The sequence below is a fragment of the Pelophylax lessonae genome (assembly GCF_965119305.1).
Source record: "Pelophylax lessonae genome assembly, chromosome: 4".
NCBI lineage: Eukaryota > Metazoa > Chordata > Amphibia > Anura > Ranidae > Pelophylax > Pelophylax lessonae.
In genome coordinates this window covers 109,848,431-109,867,541 of record NC_138771.1, presented here as the reverse complement: position 1 = coordinate 109,867,541, position 19,111 = coordinate 109,848,431, and the positions used below count along the sequence as shown (strand labels likewise).

Genomic DNA, 19,111 nt, shown 5'->3' with positions numbered 1-19,111 from the left:
CCTTTAGGTGCACAGCAAAAGAATTTCACACTGCAAATATTGCATTACAGTTATTATACAGGACAGAACTCTTTATTTATCCAGGCCAGTCTAAGGCAAACAAAGATTTTCTGCAAATTATTCACTAACCAATGCTCAAAAGTAAAACATTTTATAGCGTCTGTAATTCCAGCAGGTGTAGAAGCGGGCACAGAAACAATTCATTGGGGGGTTCCAATTATCTTTATAGCTTTTAAACATAAATGCTAGTAAAAAATAATACAATATGTTAGTTTATTTTACAGTGTCATGTGCAAAATATAATTTTTTTTTGTAAAATATGCAGCATAAATTAAATAGACACAGGTCCAGAAATGAATCCACAATTTAGACACAAAACCACAAAAGTATTAACATGTAGAATAAGCTTTCTAGATTGTAAGTTTTAATGAGCAGGGCACTCTAAATACTCCTGTAATGAATTGTATTGTAACTGTAATGTCTACCCTCACACTGTAAAGCGCTGCGCAAACTGTTGGCACTATATAAATCCTGTATAATAATAATAATAATATTAATAATAATAAAATAAAAAGTATAAAGATTAAATATATTATCTTCCATACGGCCTACTCTCTGGGCACTACGACATATCAAGATCAAGATCTAAGGTCTGATCCAAGATCCAAGACTTTGTTTATTGAACTCTGAATCTCACAAGTATGCTTATATCCATGTTATGTTCATTAATGCAATACGTCTGTACCACTACTATGCTCTGAATACTGTTACCTTAATGTTGTACTCTGTATGTTTCTATTTTTACTGTTATATAATAAAAAGCTTGAAAAAAAAAGTATGTTGATTACAATTAGAACTATTCTATTGTCCCCAACAGTATAGTGTCTATAGTATAGTATAGTGTCCCCAAAAATGCAGTGTTAGCAGAATCAACCCCTGATCACTGCCAGCACTTGTGACATGTAGTAGAATACATTTTCACCTACATTTTTGATGACATTTGATTTTATTGGACATGCTTAATAACTGAAAGAAAATATTTTCAGTCAATATAAAAAGTCTTTTTTCATTTATATAATAATAAAATAAAAAAAAACACAGTGGTGATTAAATACCACCAAAAGGCAGTTCTATTTCTGCGAAAAAAGGATATCAATTTAATTTGGGGCTGAATAGCAAAAAAATGGACAAGTCATGAAGGGGGTAAAACCCTCTGGTGGTCAAATGGTTAACCATTCCCCATTCTATCCAAAATGAAGGCGATTAGAACACCAGTCAGGTTTTTATTTTTGTCTTTGCACCCTTTCTATTTGTCCTGTTTACCATTATCATCAAAAGTGAAAGTAAAAGAAAATTCTAAATTTTGAGTTTTCCCCAGAAAAGTAACAAGGGGAAATCTTCCAATAGGTACAGTGGGTACGGAAAGTATTCAGACCCCCTTAAATTTCTCACTCTTTGTTATATTGCAGCCATTTGCTAAAATCATTTAAGTTCATTCTTCTTCCTCATGAATGTACACATAGCACCCCATACTGACAGAAAAACACAGAATTGTTGACATTGTTGCAGATTTATTAAAAAAGAAAAACTGAAATATCACATGGTCCTAAGTATTCAGACCCTTTGCTCAGTATTTAGTAGAAGCCCCCTTTTGATCTAATACAGCCAGGAGTCTTTTTGGGAAAGATGCAACAAATCTTTCACACCTGGATTTGGGGATCCTCTGCCATTCCTCCTTGCAGATCCTCTCCAGTTCTGTCAGGTTGGATGGTAAACGTTGGTGGACAGCCATTTTTAGGTCTCTCCAGAGATGCTCAATTGGGTTTAAGTCAGGGCTCTGGCTGGGCCATTCAAGAACAGTCACGGAGTTGTTGTGAAGCCACTCCTTCGTTATTTTAGCTGTGTGCTTAGGGTCATTGTCTTGTTGGAAGGTAAACCTTCGGCCCAGTCTGAGGTCCAGAGCACTCTGGAGAAGGTTTTTGTCCAGGATATCCCTGTACTTGGCCGCATTCATCTTTCCCTCAATTGCAACCAGTCGTCCTGTCCCTGCAGCTGAAAAACACCCCCACAGCATGATGCTGCCACCACCATGCTTCACTGTTGGGACTGTATTGGACAGGTGATGAGCAGTGCCTGGTTTTCTCCACACATACCGCTTAGAATTAAGGCCAAAAAGTTCTATTTTGGTCTCATCAGACCAGAGAATCTTATTTCTCACCATCTTGGAGTCCTTCAGGTGTTTTTTAGCAAACTCCATGCGGGCTTTCATGTGTCTTACACTGAGGAGAGGCTTCCGTCGGGCCACTCTGCCATAAAGCCCCGACTGGTGGAGGGCTGCAGTGATGGTTGACTTTCTACAACTTTCTCCCATCTCCTGACTGCATCTCTGGAGCTCAGCCACAGTGATCTTTGGGTTCTTCTTTACCTCTCTCACCAAGGCTCTTCTCCCCCGATAGCTCAGTTTGGCCGGACGGCCAGCTCTAGGAAGGGTTCTGGTCGTCCCAAACGTCTTCCATTTGAGGATTATGGAGGCCACTGTGCTCTTAGGAACCTTAAGTGCAGCAGAAATCTTTTTGTAACCTTGGCCAGATCTGTGCCTTGCCACAATTCTGTTTCTGAGCTCTTCAGGTAGTTCCTTTGACCTCATGATTCTCATTTGCTCTGACATGCATTGTGATCTGGAAGGTCTTATATAGACAGGTGTGTGGCTTTCCTAATCAAGTCCAATCAGTATAATCAAACACAGCTGGACTCAAATGAAGGTGTAGAACCATCTCAAGGATGATCAGAAGAAATGGGACTTCCGGTTTGGCGGCCATCGGACCAGGACGCTGTTGGTGAGAGCTCCGCCGGTCCCGTACACAATCCACGGCCATCCTCCCTCCCTAAGCTCCATCCGCACTTTTAATCTACACAGCTGGGACCCCCGTGCCCCTAGCTTCAATTTGACACCATTCTTGGCCATCAGAGCAGGACGCTGTTGGTGAGAGCTCCGCCGATCCCGTACACAATCCACGGCCATCCTCCCTCCCTAAGCTCCATCCGCACTTTTAATCTGCACAGCTGGGACCCCCGTGCCCCCAGCTTCAATTTGACACCATTCTTGGCCAATTCTGAGCACTTTTATATTTGCGGCCTAGCACACACAGCGAAGCCGCGGACTTTCCTGCCAGATAGCGCGATCGCGCGCACGGGATCGGAACTGGGCACAGCCATCAGTGTCAAAAGGAACAGCCATAGGAACACTCCACCTTCCTGGGCAACCAGTCCCGCCACCAGACAGGTATTGCCCTGTTTTGAGGAGAAAGGGCAGCGGTCGGTGGACCGGTGAGCTGAGGCCCAGGCAACTGCTAAAGCCACGGTCTCTCCCAGGACAGGTTCTGACCGCGCACTCGGGGACCCGGTAAGACTTACTTTTTTTTTGAGACTCACATTCATCTCCCGGGCGCCCCCACGCCCACATAATTGCCTCCTGCCCCACACTGAAAGAACCCCAGAGGGGAGTGTGTTGCCGCTCGATGGATATGGCTGCCTAACTTCACAGCTCCCGGCCAGCCCAGGGGATTAAGCACTAGAATCAGCGCTGCTCGTCCTCAACTCTGACAATGACAGGCAAGGGGAAGTCGTCCACCCACTCCTCACCTTCCCGCTCTCGGTCCCCCCGCGACCCGGCGATGCAATCGTGCAAAAGCATCCCGGATCTGTTCCGCCAACAGCAATCACGCGAGGCCCCGACCTCAACTCGGGCCTATGCCGAGGTCGCAAAGGGAACCGCTACCGCTGCACTTCCTGCAAATTTAACTAACTCTCTCCCCACTATCCAATCTGCTAACAATGCCTGCTCCAATTATGGAATCCCTGAACCTTCTATGATTTTGGACCAGAACCCCCTAACGATAACTCCTACAACGCCCCTCAACTTCACTCACCTGAGAGCCATAGCAGATGAAATAAAAGCCTCTCTGGCCTTGGCTGTGACAGACATAAAAAGAGACATCCAGAACATCACAGTCAGAATTGACTCTATTGAGGAGAGATCTGAACTACAGTCTGAAGAGATTACTGCGCTTAACACCACGTCCAATGCCCACTCCTCCCAACTCAGAGAATTACAGCGACACATGGAGGATCTGGACAACAGGGGACGTCGTCATAACCTTCGGGTAAGGGGTCTCCCTGAAACAGTGGAACCAAGCCAAATCACAAATGCAACGACACAGATTTTCAACGACATCCTAGGCAGACCACCAGAAGTCCCGATTGAATTTGAACGCCTACATAGGGCCCTGAGACCTAGATCGAGAGACACTGATCCACCCAGGGACATAGTGTGCTGTCTGGTGAATTTTAGACTTAAGGAAGATATACTTAGACGGGCCAGGGACCGACATACACTCCTATTCCAGGGCTCCGAAATCAAAATCTATCAAGATTTATCCCCAATCACACTACAAAGGAGAAGAGACCTTCGCCCCCTACTGGATTCACTCCGCAATAAAAACATCCAATACCGTTGGAAATTCCCGTTTTGCCTGCAGACATCCTCTAATGGCCGAACTGCAAACTTACGCTTCCCTGAAGATCTGACGTCCTTTTGCGCTATCCTAGATCTCCCGCGCATCGACCTTCCCGACTGGTACAGACCTCCGCAACCCCCTTTCGTTCGGAGGGCAACGTCTATGGACACTATTCCGGAGAGAGAGGATATTCACCAGAGACGCCAAAGATCAGCCTCCCCGAGACGTGAACTCTTCTCTCAATCTCAACCCCACAGGAACAACAATGGAAGCCCAACAGCCTCTCCAGTCCATAGAAAACCTCGCCATGAAGAACCAATCTAGAACACGCAGATACCGCCCCCTCAGGAAAATCCTTTCCCAGAGACTTTCTTTCTCCTTGTTTTTCTCCCACCCCCCCCACCCCCCTCTTCTTTTTTTTTTTTTTTTCTTTTTCTCTCTCACATTAACCCTTTTTTTACAGGTACAACATTCTCAACTTAAAGTCTCCCTCAGCTACAAGAACATTATCTTCATCTACGCATAAGTAAGAAGTCTCATCTCTGCAAAGCTACCGCACACCCACAGACTTCACCACGTTCCGAACTTGAAGGCTCACTTGCCCTTCTAAAGACCTGCTTTTACCTTCCACTTGGGGACTGGTAACGTATTATTTGGTTTCACACACTCATCTTAAGTCTCCGGACCACCCACTCCCTCTTATGTTTGATTCATCCCACGATGCCCCCTCCAAAGACCTCCCCCTCCCCATCTCAAATCTCAAACTACAGACTCTGTCTATCTTGAGATACGGACCTAAAGTGCCCCCCCCCCTCCCCTCCAAATTTGCATTCCCAATTTAAAAAGCTAATACAACTCCACCTCATTCTACACCCTGATCAACCTACTCTTCATTTCAATGGACCATGTCAAGGATCGCAGTTGTGATCACTGTTTGAATACCTAGTTTTGAAAACGACAACATTGAATGTCTTATACCTACTGTTAATTTTGTTTCCAGCATCCTCTTTCGTTGACCCTGACCTTGTTGATATTATACTTGAATATAGTGGGAATCAGTGTTCCGGTCCCCCCACAGTTCAACTGCTACACAATTACCCCATATTCCAGATATTCTAAACTTAAGACTAAAAACTTCCTTTCCCTCCCAATCCTATTCGCAATATAAACCACCTACTTTAAGGTACCCTTTACCTCCACCTCCCCAAGAAGAGAGAGGTGGGAAAGGAGAGTTGAGGAAGAAGGGGAAAGGGAAAAAAAAAAATATATATATATATATATATATATATATATATATATATATATATATATATAAAAAGGGGAAAAAAAAAAAAAGAAAAAAAAATTAAAAATTAAAGGATGTCTGTTAGACCCTTGCTATCCTCTAATTAATATAAAAAGAGGTTCCGGAACACTGATCCCTCATGCATGTTATGGGTCTCATTTGAGACACCACTCTCCCCTGGTTCCTACCCCCTTCCCTCCTGTATTGCTATACACATGCCTCGAAGTATGTCCTAACAGATATATATATTTGTGTAATTACTTCTTTTCCCCTGTACAAGTAATCTTACACACTATTTAACCTTCTCCATTACTGATCCATCTTGACTTCACACGTATTCCCATAGTCTTTATACCCCCCTCGCCTGAAGACCCAACCCCTTCTTTTTTTTTTTTTTTTCTCTCCTCTTACTAACTTCTCTGGACTGACATCAGGATACACTCAGAAGTCCCTATACACTCCTCTGATCCTCCTTCTGGCCAATATATCTTCCAGTTCTGGTAAAATAAACATTCCTCTGTATACATCCCTTCATCCCCCCTTGTTCGCTCCCTGGCAACCTGTCATACCCCTTAAGCAAACTGTTTTACCAGACAAGCCGTACACCAAACCTTACCACTCATCCCCTGGGCTGGCATGGGACCCCTTGGGATCCATTTCCAACCCGAGCGTCATTTACACCTACAAGAGACAGGAATTGATTTTTTCTCTTCCCTGTCGAACTCTCTCGAACTGTAACTACTCAACTAGGGTGGGATATACTCCACCTCCCTAGTCTCGTTTACTCTTTCCCCTTATACATCCTCAACTTACCCATCCCCCCCCCACCCACTTCCCCCCAAACTCTGAACGGTCCCTGTTCCACCGTCTACATTCAAACTAAACCCCTTTTGGGTACAAGAAAATCCCATCCGATCTCTACCCCTACACCAACGCTACCTACTTTTGACATTCAACATGACTTCTACTCCCACTACTCAGAATTCGGTCCCACTTAAAATAGTATCTCTGAATGTCAAAGGCCTGAATATCCCACAAAAGCGTTCACAAGTCCTTGACCTTATGAGAAAACTCAAAGCAGATATTGTCTACCTCCAAGAGACACACTTCCGCTCCCGAGACACTCCTAAATTTTCAAACCACATATACAACACAGTTTATCTATCTACAAACCCCCTAGGCAAAACTAAAGGGGTAGCTATTTTGATCTCCAAAAAGCTTGACTGGACGCTCCATGACTCGGTGATTGACCCGGAAGGTAGATTTATTTTTCTCAAGGGCCAAATAGACAATAAACCTTTCACACTGGCCAACATCTACAGCCCTAACACGGCCCAGATCTCCTTTTTCAGGAAAATTGCACACACCCTTTCGGGCTTCCAAAAAGGCATCACGATTCTAGGCGGCGACTTCAATGTCGCTCTATATCCGCTACTAGACACTTCCACAGGCTCATCCTCTCTGCCCTATAGAGCCCTGAAACAGATCAGAAAACAGCTTCATGATCTCTTACTTCATGACTCCTGGCGCACTACCCACCCATCCACAAAAGATTATACTTTTTTCTCTTCCCCCCACAACAGATATTCCAGACTCGACTATATTTTTCTGTCTCAAAAAGATCTCCCCTACATCAAAAAAGCCACAATCGAACCCTCAATCTTATCTGATCACCATCCTGTATCGCTGACACTCTCTCTCCCATCCCATACCTACCACTCCAAATTCTGGAGACTAGATGCTTCGCTGCTGACTCTTGATTCAGACGTCCAACACATCCGCTCGGCGATTTCTGACTTCTTTACGTTGAACGATAACGCAGATACCTCTTCCATTACCATCTGGGAAGCACATAAGTGCGTTATAAGAGGAGTACTACTCCTCTTATAAAGCCTCTAAGAAAAAAGCACACCAAACCAAAACCAATTCACTTATTCAGACAATTAAATCCCTTGAGGCCTCACATAAGCGTACACATGCTGAAGACACCTATAATGACCTTATCAAAAATAGACAACTTCTCCTAGACGAACTGAATCTTAGAGTCAGACGCAAATTCATCTTGCAACAGAAATTATTCTATGAGCACGGCAACAAAAGCGGCCAATATCTAGCAAGAGCCCTCCAGGCCAAAAAAGCGTCGCTTTCTGTTCGCAATATTAAAAACGGCCAAGGTCATGTTTCCGCTAGCTCCCCAGATATCGCTGCCCAATTTCAACACTATTATTCTAAATTAAACAATCTTAACCCTTCTTCTACTGAAACTGACAAACCCACCCTGATCCGTGATTTCCTCCTTAAGCATTGCCCGGCTCCCATCACTCCTGAAACAGCCCAAGATCTAGAAAAACCCATATCCCAGGATGAACTCAATATAGCAGTTAAACAACTTAAAGTTGGCAAAAGTCCCGGCCCAGACGGCTTTACCGCCCCATATTACAGGACCTATCTAGACATTCTCTCTGGCCCCATGATAAAGACCTTTAATTCATTGTCATCCCCACCTCTCCCTCCAAACAGATTGTTAGAAGCCCATATCACTGTCATACACAAAGAAGGAAAGGACCCCACCTCAGTGACGAATTATAGACCCATTTCTTTATTGAATGTTGATATCAAATTGTTTGCTAAAATCCTAGCAAACAGACTTCTCCCTATCATCCCAAGCCTAATCAATAAAAACCAAGTAGGTTTCGTTCCAGGCCGTGAGGCCCGCGACAATACGATAAAAGCAATAAATGTACACAATTGGATGTCCACCTCCAAACTTGAAGGCTTTATGCTGTCCTTAGATGCTGAAAAGGCGTTTGACAGGCTTGACTGGACCTATATGGCTGATGTTCTAAAACACTTAGGCTTTCCAGATAGATTATTACGCTTTATCATGTCTCTATACTCCACCCCTTCAGCGAAAGTCAAGGTCAACGGACACCTGTCAGACGCCTTTTCAATCGGTAACGGCACCAGACAGGGCTGCCCCCTATCCCCTATTTTATTTATACTCACTCTAGAACCCTTCTTGCGCTCATTAGACACCAACCAAAATATCCATGGTATCACAATTGGCTCCAAAATATATAAAATAGCTGCCTTCGCAGATGACATTCTTCTTTTCCTTGGCCAACCACTACTATCCATCCCTACATTACTACACGAATTCAAACTTTTTCAAAGCATTTCGAATTTTAAAATAAATTTCTCAAAGTCCCATGCACTGAACATTTCCTTACCCTCGAAGATAGTAGCACAATGTAAACGTAACTTTCCCTTCCAATGGCAACAAGAGTCCATAAAATACCTGGGCATATACCTACCAACAAACTTAAAAGACCTATTTGCCAAAAACTTCCTCCCTGTATTAAAAACCATTAAAGATGACATTGGCAACTGGTCCAAACCCCACTTCTTGTGGTTCGGTAGAGCAGCTATCATTAAAATGAATGTCCTTCCCCGCATCCTATACCTACTACAGACAATCCCCATTAAATTACCATCCACCTTTTTTCAAGCCTTCAAATCCACATGCATTAACTTTCTTTGGCACCAATCCAGACCAAGACTCTCATTTGATCTTTTGTCTAAACCAAAACTTATGGGTGGTATCGGTCTCCCAGATCTGAAAACATACTATTGGGCCTGCCACTTGACGAGAATTCTGGACTGGTCCTTACATAGGGAGAATAAAGACTGGATCTCTCTGGAAAATTCGATCGCCGGCATCCCCATTCAATCATTACCTTGGCTAACACCGCAAAATATTCCTCCTTGTCTTAAATCCCATCCTTTGATATCTGCCACCCTATCCACCTTCAGAGACATCTGTTCGAACTCTCTCATTTCCTCCACTCCGGGCCCCCTCACACCGCTGAAACTCAATCCAGACTTTCCTCCGGGAATGTCCCCATCTTTCCTATCAAATACCTGGAGACACGACACAATTCAAGCATACCATTTTTATAGAAACGGTCTCCTTCTAGAAAGATCCCAGCTTCCATCTATATCCGATTCACCCCCCATACCCCAATGGATTTATTTCCAAATTCGACACTTCCTAAACACACAGAACCGCTCCAATGACCTAACCAGATCTCTAACTCCATTCGAAACTCTATGCACGAGCAACACCCCCCAACGACATATGATTTCCACAACCTACAATATGCTCTTCGCAGACTTGGAGATAATCACAGCCAAAATTATACATACCTGGGAATCAGACCTGAACATTCAACTCACTAAACGCGAATGGGAAAATATTTGCTTTATCACACATAAAAGCTCCCTCAACGTCTCAATGCAGGAATCCTGCTACAAACTCTTGACCAGGTGGTACAGGACCCCAACGATCCTACACAAATTCTACCCTGATTCACCCCCGACTTGCTGGAGATGTCACGAACATCAAGGAACACTTCTTCATCTTTTCTGGACTTGTCCCAGAATCCAACCTTTCTGGTCCAAAATCCATGAAATCATAACGACACATCTAAATATCTCACTACGTTACGCACCGGCACATTTCCTACTACAACACACCACAACCCCTCCACGCCGCTACTGCAAATCTATAACACCATTTCTGATCAATGCCGCAAAAGCATGCATCCCTTTACATTGGAAGTCTCAATCCCCACCCTCCATAAAGGAATGGATCCAAAGAATAGATAAAATTGCAAAATTTGAACAACTCATAGCAATTGCACGCGACTCGCCTGATAAATACGCACAAATTTGGGCTACATGGTCCACTTTTAAATCATCCTCTACCTATAACACACTTATGTTGCATAATAACACCAATGTTTCTCTTCCCAATAATGACACTGGACCATCCTGACACATACCCCTTAATTTTTCTTTATCCGAAACACATTGAAAAGTGGAGGACTCGTCCGAATTTTATTTTTCCAACTATATGATGCTCCCACCCCTAAACAAGGGTGGAAAGTGGGAGTTCATCGTGCCTTTTTCCTCTCTCATCGGACGAGAACCCTCCATACCGCCCTTAATAATACTCACTCTACCCAACCCCCTTAACATTAGACTAAGTGTGAACGACCCCGGAACAGGGACTGAGTCAGACTCCCCCCCCCCCTCACCCTCTCCTACCCCCCCTTACCTCCCTCCCAACCGCATTTGAACGGAGGGTTAATTTGGCCACATCAGGATACCACCTTAACCCTCCACAAGCGCCCAGTCATACATTTACTTATCCCTAGATTATTACATAATCAACATAGCTGACCCATCTATCACTTAGACAACACCTTCTCCATACCCTTCAGATCTCAGCTATGGGATAAACCACAAGGAGATCTTATTCTTATAGTTGGATCTTTACCAACCCTTTATGCCTTTCACTCACAACCATGAACCGATCTTTACTTAGCTCTCTAATTTTGGCATGTTTAAGATAAATCCTTTCTCACGATGTACTTGACTTTTCGTTATTTGTCAAATACCTTTCCTCTTGACAATATGTTTAGGTTGACTTGTTATCCATTCTTGGTTATAAGATTATTGTATTCTCCTTGTTCAATGCAATAATTTATGTTCACCAAATGCCTTGCCAGTCTTGCTGTATGACTTTTTCAATTTCATTTAATAAAAATATTTTGGAAAAAAAAAAAAAAAAAGAAGAAATGGAAAGCACCTGAGTTAAATATATGAGTGTCACAGCAAAGGGTCTGAATACTTAGGACCATGTGATATTTCAGTTTTTCTTTTTTAATAAATCTGCAACAATGTCAACAATTCTGTGTTTTTCTGTCAGTATGGGGTGCTATGTGTACATTCATGAGGAAGAAGAATGAACTTAAATGATTTTAGCAAATGGCTGCAATATAACAAAGAGTGAAAAATTTAAGGGGGTCTGAATACTTTCCGTACCCACTGTATACTAGCTCTACTGACCTAGGCAGCCCCAAGGCATTCTATTGGCACCAAAAATAATTCCATGGCAGCGCTAGATAAACCAAAAGAGGGTTGATGTGGTGAACAGCACACAAAATCAAGGATGATGCAACACCCTCTGGTAATGTGTAAAAATCATTTAATAAAAGGTATGCACTGAACAAGATATAATTTATATATAACACCAAGCTTAAAGCAAAACCTCCAAACTGCGGTGAGGAACTCAACGGAATGTGATGGACTCACAGTTGGCTCGCTGGGAGGAGCATGTCATCCTAATGTTACTGGGACTGCTTCCTAATTTTACTGGGACCGTTTTGGCTATGGGACAGGAAGTGAAGGTAAATTTTCCCATTTGGACACAGATGGCAAAAAGAAATTGACATGAGATATAACCCTCCTTTACTCTATCCAAAAATAAAAAATTTGCATCTAGTTATACTTGCTAGGGAGGCACCTGGAGGAGGGAGAAGATGACAGCACCAGCAGGGGGCTGCCAGACGTGGAGGTAAGGGACATCTCTGTGTAATATTGCTGACCAGAGCAGGTAAGTATAACCTCTATTTTTATTTTAACCACTTCAGCCCCAGAAGGTTTTACCCCCCTTCATGACCAGGCCATTTTTTGCGATTCGGCACTGCGTTACATTAACTGACAATTGCACGGTCCTGTGATGCTGTACTCAAATAAATCATATGTCCTTGCTTTTCCACAAATAAAGCTTTATTTTGGTGGTATTTGATCACCTCTGCGGTTTTTATTTTTTGTGCTATAAACAAAAAAAGACAGACAATTTTAAAAAAAAAGCAATATTTTTTACTTTCTGCTATAAAACATACCCAATAAAAAATGTAAAAATCAAATTTCTTCATCAATTTAGGCCAATATCTATTCTGCTGCATATTTTTGGTAAAACAAAATTCCCAGTAAGCGTATATTGATTGGTTTGTGCAAAACTTATAGTGTCTACAAAATATGGAATATTTTAAAGTATTTTATTTTTTTTTACTAGATCAGCAACTTATATCGGACATTAAGTGACACTTTTGACACTTTTTTGGGGACCAGCGACACTAAGGCACCTTTCACTCGGGCTTTCCGATCAGGTCTGCCTGTCAGTTTTTCAGGCAGACCTGATCGGATGTTCCATGCATCCCTATGGGGCAGCGGATGTCAGTGGTGACATGTCCACTGACACCCGCTGCTATCCGATCCGATCCTGTCCGTGAAATCCAGACGGATGGTAACCCTATTTTCCATCTGTCTGGAGGATCGGATCGGATTGGATAGGATCAGATGAAAATGGACAGGCGGTCTGTTATCATCCGATCTCCCATAGAGGAGAGCGGGGCTCTGACAGGTCTGTATCAGCAGACGGACCTGTCATCTGCCTGCTCAGCGGGGATCGGCAGTTGCTGAGCAAAACGGAGTCCAGTGGGTGCAAAGTCCGTGTGAAAGGGGCCTATTACAGTGATCAGTGCTAAAAGAAATGCACTGTATTTGCACTGACACTGGCAGGGAAGGGGAAGAAAAACAAAAACACGTACAGGTATGTAACTTCATGCTAAAGGGCCGCCCTGCCGCAGTAAAAGTATGTGGCGCGGTCCTTAAGCAGTTAACAAACAGAAAAGGAGCCTTTAGTATCACTTTATTAGTGGACAGCACAGTCTTCAGCTAGTCTATTAGCTTGGAGAAGGGGGGGGGCAGGGGAGTACTTTGCCATCCTAAGCAATGGGGCTGTGTGTTTAAGGTGATGTACACAGTGTAGGGAGACACAGTTCTGGTCTCTGCATGCAAAGCTGACTCCATAGGAAGTTTCAAGAAAAATGAAACATGGGGCAGTGGTCATGGCACCAGCTTAGGCCCCATGCACACGGGACGTTTTTAACGCCGCTGTAAGCAGCGTCAGGCGTTTTCTTTTTGCAGCCTAAAAACGCCCCTCCATGTTATTCTATGGCCTCATGCACACTCAGACGTTTTTGAGCTGTAAGTGGCTTAGACGTTTTTAGGCTGCAACAAGAACCCACCACCTGCGCGTTCTGAGGACCAGCGTTACAGCGTTAAAAACGCCTGACGCTGCTAAAAGCTGAATAACTTTGCTATAACGTTGCTTAACTTGCGTTAAGCCACGTTATACGTTTTTTTTTTCTTCCATTCAAAATCAATGGTTCCCTATGGGATCCTATTGATTTGAATGGAGGTCGCACCGCAACACCGCAAGTCGGATCCGACTTGCGGGGTGACTTGCGCTGTGGGAATCTTGAGGGGGAACGCCACGCCAAAATGGGAAAAAAACGGCGTGGGGTCCCCCCCCAGGGTTCCAAACCAGGCCCTTCGGGTCTGTTATGGAATTTGAGGGTAGCCTCATGCCGAAAAAACGGCATGGGGTCCCCCCCAAAATCCATACCAGACCCTTAACCGAGCATGCAGCCCGGCAGGCCAGGAAAGGGGAGGGGACGAGCGAGCGGCCCCACCCCCCCTGGACCACACCAGGCCACATGCCCTCAACATGGGGGGGTGTTGGTGCTTTGGGGCAGGGGGAGCTCTGCACCCCCCACCTCAAAGCACCTTGCCCCCATGTTGATGAGGACAAGGGCCTCATCCCCACAACCCTGGCCGGTGGTTGTGGGGGTCTGCGGGCAGGGGGCTCATCGGAATCTGGAAGCCCCCTTTAACAAGGGGGCACCCCAGATCCCGGACCCCCTCCCTATGTGAATGGGTATGGGGTACACTGTACCCCTACCCATTCACCCCATAAAAGGCAGTGTATGGAAATAACGACAAGAGACGTTTTGGAAAGTTTATTAAAAATCTTCATCCGACTCTTCTTGTCTTCTCCTCTCCGGGGTCTTCTCCGGGGTCTTCTGCTCTTTTGCTGTCCGCCCTTCTTGTCTTCTCCTCTCCGGGGTCTTCTGCTCTTTTGCTGTGCCCCTCTTCTTGTGTTCTTGTCTCCGGGGTCTTCTGCTGTCCCCTCTTCTGCTGTCCTCTCTTCTTTTCTTCTCCTCTCCGGTCTTCTGCTCTTTTGCTGTCGGCTGTCGGCTGTCTTCTTCCTCCGGTCCTCCTCCGACGACGTCTCCGCTGATTATGCCTATCTCCGGTCTCTTCAGCTTATTATATAGCCATTAGGGGCGTGGCCCCGATGACGTCATCTGGAGACCCCGCCCCCTCATGTCACAGATGACGTCATCTGTGACATGAGGGGGCGGGGTCTCCAGATGACGTCATCGGGGCCACGCCCCTAATGGCTATATAATAAGCTGAAGAGACCGGAGATAGGCATAATCAGCGGAGACGTCGTCGGAGGAGGACCGGAGGAAGAAGACAGCCGACAGCCGACAGCCGACAGCAAAAGAGCAGAAGACCGGAGAGGAGAAGAAAAGAAGAGAGGACAGCAGAAGAGGGGACAGCAGAAGACCCCGGAGACAAGAACACAAGAAGAGGGGGACAGCAAAAGAGCAGAAGACCCCGGAGAGGAGAAGACAAGAAGGGCGGACAGCAAAAGAGCAGAAGACCCCGGAGAAGACCCCGGAGAGGAGAAGACAAGAAGGGCGGACAGCAAAAGAGCAGAAGACCCCGGAGAAGACCCCGGAGAAGACCCCTGAGAGGAGAAGACAAGAAGAGTCGGATGAAGATTTTTAATAAACTTTCCAAAACGTCTCTTGTCGTTATTTCCATACACTGCCTTTTATGGGGTGAATGGGTAGGGGTACAGTGTACCCCATACCCATTCACATAGGGAGGGGGTCCGGGATCTGGGGTGCCCCCTTGTTAAAGGGGGCTTCCAGATTCCGATGAGCCCCCTGCCCGCAGACCCCCACAACCACCGGCCAGGGTTGTGGGGATGAGGCCCTTGTCCTCATCAACATGGGGGCAAGGTGCTTTGAGGTGGGGGGTGCAGAGCTCCCCCTGCCCCAAAGCACCAACACCCCCCCCATGTTGAGGGCATGTGGCCTGGTGTGGTCCAGGGGGGGTGGGGCCGCTCGCTCGTCCCCTCCCCCTTCCTGGCCTGCCGGGCTGCATGCTCGGATAAGGGTTTGGTATGGATTTTTGGGGGGACCCCATGCCGTTTTTTCGGCATGGGGCTACCCTCAAATTCCATAACAGACCCGAAGGGCCTGGTTTGGAACCCTGGGGGGGACCCCCACGCCGTTTTTTTCCCATTTTGGCGTGGAGTTCCCCCTCAAGATTCTCACAGCGCAAGTCACCCCGCAAGTCGGATCCGACTTGCGGTGTTGCGGTGCGACCTCCATTCAAATCAATAGGCTCCCATAGGGAACCATTGATTTTGAATGGAAGAAAAAAAAACGCTGCTAAAAGCAACGTGGCAAAACGTGCAATAACGCCAATGGAAAAAGCTACTGAAAGCACGTTTTTACAGCTGCTTTTTCCGGCGTCAGAACTAACTTTGACGTACGTTTTTTCTAACGCCCCGTGTGCATGGGGCCTTAGACTTGAACATAGGCAAGGATTATAAGATAAAGAATCTGTAAACTCAGTAAGTGATTAAATCAGCTTCTGAAGGTTCTTCAACCACCCCCTTCCCAAGCCTATTCTGGCACTTTGCTCCCATATGTACAGAGCTATTGTGACAGGAGGGAGAACACGTGAAAATGGGGTTTGAATCAGCTGGGAATTTTTTTTAGCAAAGTCCTAGCACTAAGACAGGATGAAAAGCTATCTCTGGGAGTTTTTCAGCCAGGCTTTGAGATTTACGTAAATTGACTACCCCTATAGCAAAGGCAATAATTAAACTGTCACTAAATGCACATCATAAAAACCTATCGATAAATGGTGTATTACATGCTGTTCTTACTCACTCAGTCACTATGAGATTTGTTTTCTGTATTCTTCAAAAAACCTGGTTGATCCTGCTGCTCTCTATCTCCACCTTCTGTGAGTTATTCTAAGAAACAGGCTGGAATGGTGTGACACAGCCTGTGACTGGTGGAAATATGCCTACACCATGTTATTTGCACAAAATAATGATTTAATTTGAAATATATACTGCTCAAAACAATTAGGGAACACTTTTTAATTAGAGTATAGCCTCAAGTAAAAACAACTCCAGGGATATTGATCTGGTCAGTTAAGTAGCAAAAGGGGTTGTTAATTTGTTTCAGCTGCTTTGGTATTAATGAAATTAACAACAGGTGCAATAGATGGGCAACAATGAGATGACCTCCAAAACAGGAATGGATTTACAGGTTGGGGCCAATTAACTTTTTTGCCCTACTCATCTTTTCTGACTGTTTTGCAGTAGTTTTGCATTTGGCTAGGGTCAGTGTCACCACTGGTAGAAAAGGGGATACCTGGACCCTATAGAGGTTGCACAGGCAGTCCAACTCCTCCAGGATGGCACATCAATACGTGCCATTGCCAAAAGGTTTGCTGTGTTTCCCAGCAAGAGCATGGAGGAGAGACAGGCAGTTACTCTAGGAGAGCTTGACAGGGCCATAAAAAGTCCTTAATCCTTCAGCAGGACCGGTATCTGCTGCTTTGTGCAAAGAGGAACAGGATGAGCACTGCCAGAGCCCTACAAGATGACCTCCAGCAGGCCACTGGTGTAAATGTCTGTGACCAAACAATCATAAACAGACTTCATGAGGGTGGCCTGAGAGCCTGACGTCCTCTAGTGGGCTCTGTGCTTACTGCCCGGCACCATGGAGCTTGATTGGCATTTGCCTTTAAACACTTGATTTTGCAGGTCCACCACTGGCACCCTGTGCTTTTCACAGAGGAGAGCAGGTTGACCCCGATCACATGTGACAGACGTGAAAGGGTCTGGAGAAGCCGTGGAGAATGTTATGCTGCCTGTAACATCGTTCAGCATGACCAGTATGGTGGTGGGTCAGTGATGGTCTGGGGGGGCATATCTATGGAGGGACGCACAGACCTCTACAGGCTAGACAATGGCACCCTGACTGCCATTAGGTATCAGGATGAAATCCTTGGACCCATTGTCAAGCCCTACGTTGGTACAGTGGGTCCTGGGTTTCTCCTGGTGCATGAAAATGTCAAGCCTCGTGAGGCGAGAGTATGCAGCCAGTTCCTGGAAGATGAAAGAATTGATACTACTGACAGAGGCGTACCTAGGGTCTTTAGTGCCCTTTGCGAGGAGCTGTATCGCCCCGCCCCCCCCCGAAGGAGAGAGAGGGGGGGTTTTACAGAGAAAGAGAGGGGGGTTTGACAGAGAGAGAGAGAGGGGGTGACAGAGAGAGAGAGAGAAAGGGGGTGACAGAGAGAGAGGGGGGTGACAGAGAGAGAGAGGGGGGGTGACAGAGAGAGGGGGTGAAAGAGAGAGAGAGAGAGAAAGGGGGGTGACAGAGAGAGAGAGGGGGGTGACTGAGAGAGAGAGAGAGAGAGAGAGAGAGGGGGTGACAGCGAGAGGGGGGTGACAGCGAGAGATGGGGGTGACAGCGAGAGAGAGGGAGGATGACAGAGAGAGAGAGGCGGCTGACAGAGAGAGAGAAGGGGTGACAGAGAGAGAGAGAGAGAGGGGTGACAGAGAGAGAGAGAGGGGGTGACAGAGAGAGAGGGGGGGTGACAGAGAGAGGGTAGTGACAGAGATAGGGGGTAACAGAAAGAGAGAGGGGGGGTGACAGCGAGAAAGGGGGGTGACAGAGAGAGAGGGTAGAGAGAGGAGGTGACAGACTCAGAGAGATGGGGTAACAGATTGAGATAGAGGGGGTGAAAGAGAGAGAGAGAGGGGGGTGACAGAGAGAGAGAGAGAGACAAAGAGAGGGGGTGAGAGAGAGAGGGGATGGCAGAGAGAGAGAGGGGGGGTGGCAGAGAGAGAGAGGGATGAAAGAGATGGGTGACAGAGAGAAGAGAAGAGGAAACTCCAAATCCTACTGGGAGAAGAGGAGCCAATAGTGAGAATAGCTGCACAATATGTGACAGCGTGTCACAGACTGAGAGGGACATGAAAAACTGAGGACTTAAAAATCCTTTACATGGACCCACCCCCATTCCCCCTTTATATTACCCCCCCAACTCAACTGCTTTGGCAATGCTAAAATGTATTTGGTCCTGCCAATAAAGCTTATTTGAATTGAATTGAATTGAATTGAGAGAGAGAGAGAAAGGGGGGTGACAGAGAGAGAGAGGGGGGTGACTGAGAGAGAGAGAGAGGGGGGTGACAGAGAGAGGGGGGTGACAGCGAGAGAGGGGGGTGACAGCGAGAGAGAGGGAGGGTGACAGAGAGAGAGAGGCGGGTGACAGAGAGAGAGAGGGGGTGACAGAGAGAGAGAGAGAGGGGGGGTGACAGAGAGAGAGAGGGGGGGGTGACAGAGAGAGAGAGGCGGGTGACAGAGAGAGAGAGGGGGTGACAGAGAGAGAGAGAGGGGGTGACAGAGAGAGAGAGAGAGAGGGGGGTGACAGAGAGAGAGGGGGGGTG

At 46.0% G+C, this 19,111-nt stretch overlaps 1 protein-coding gene across 1 annotated transcript in view; it reads right to left on the bottom strand.

Moving 5' to 3' along the window:
- Positions 1 to 19,111, bottom strand: part of ENTREP2 (endosomal transmembrane epsin interactor 2) — a 1,128,669-nt gene that overhangs the window by 645,699 nt on the left and 463,859 nt on the right. The gene's annotated exons all lie outside the window — the stretch shown is intronic.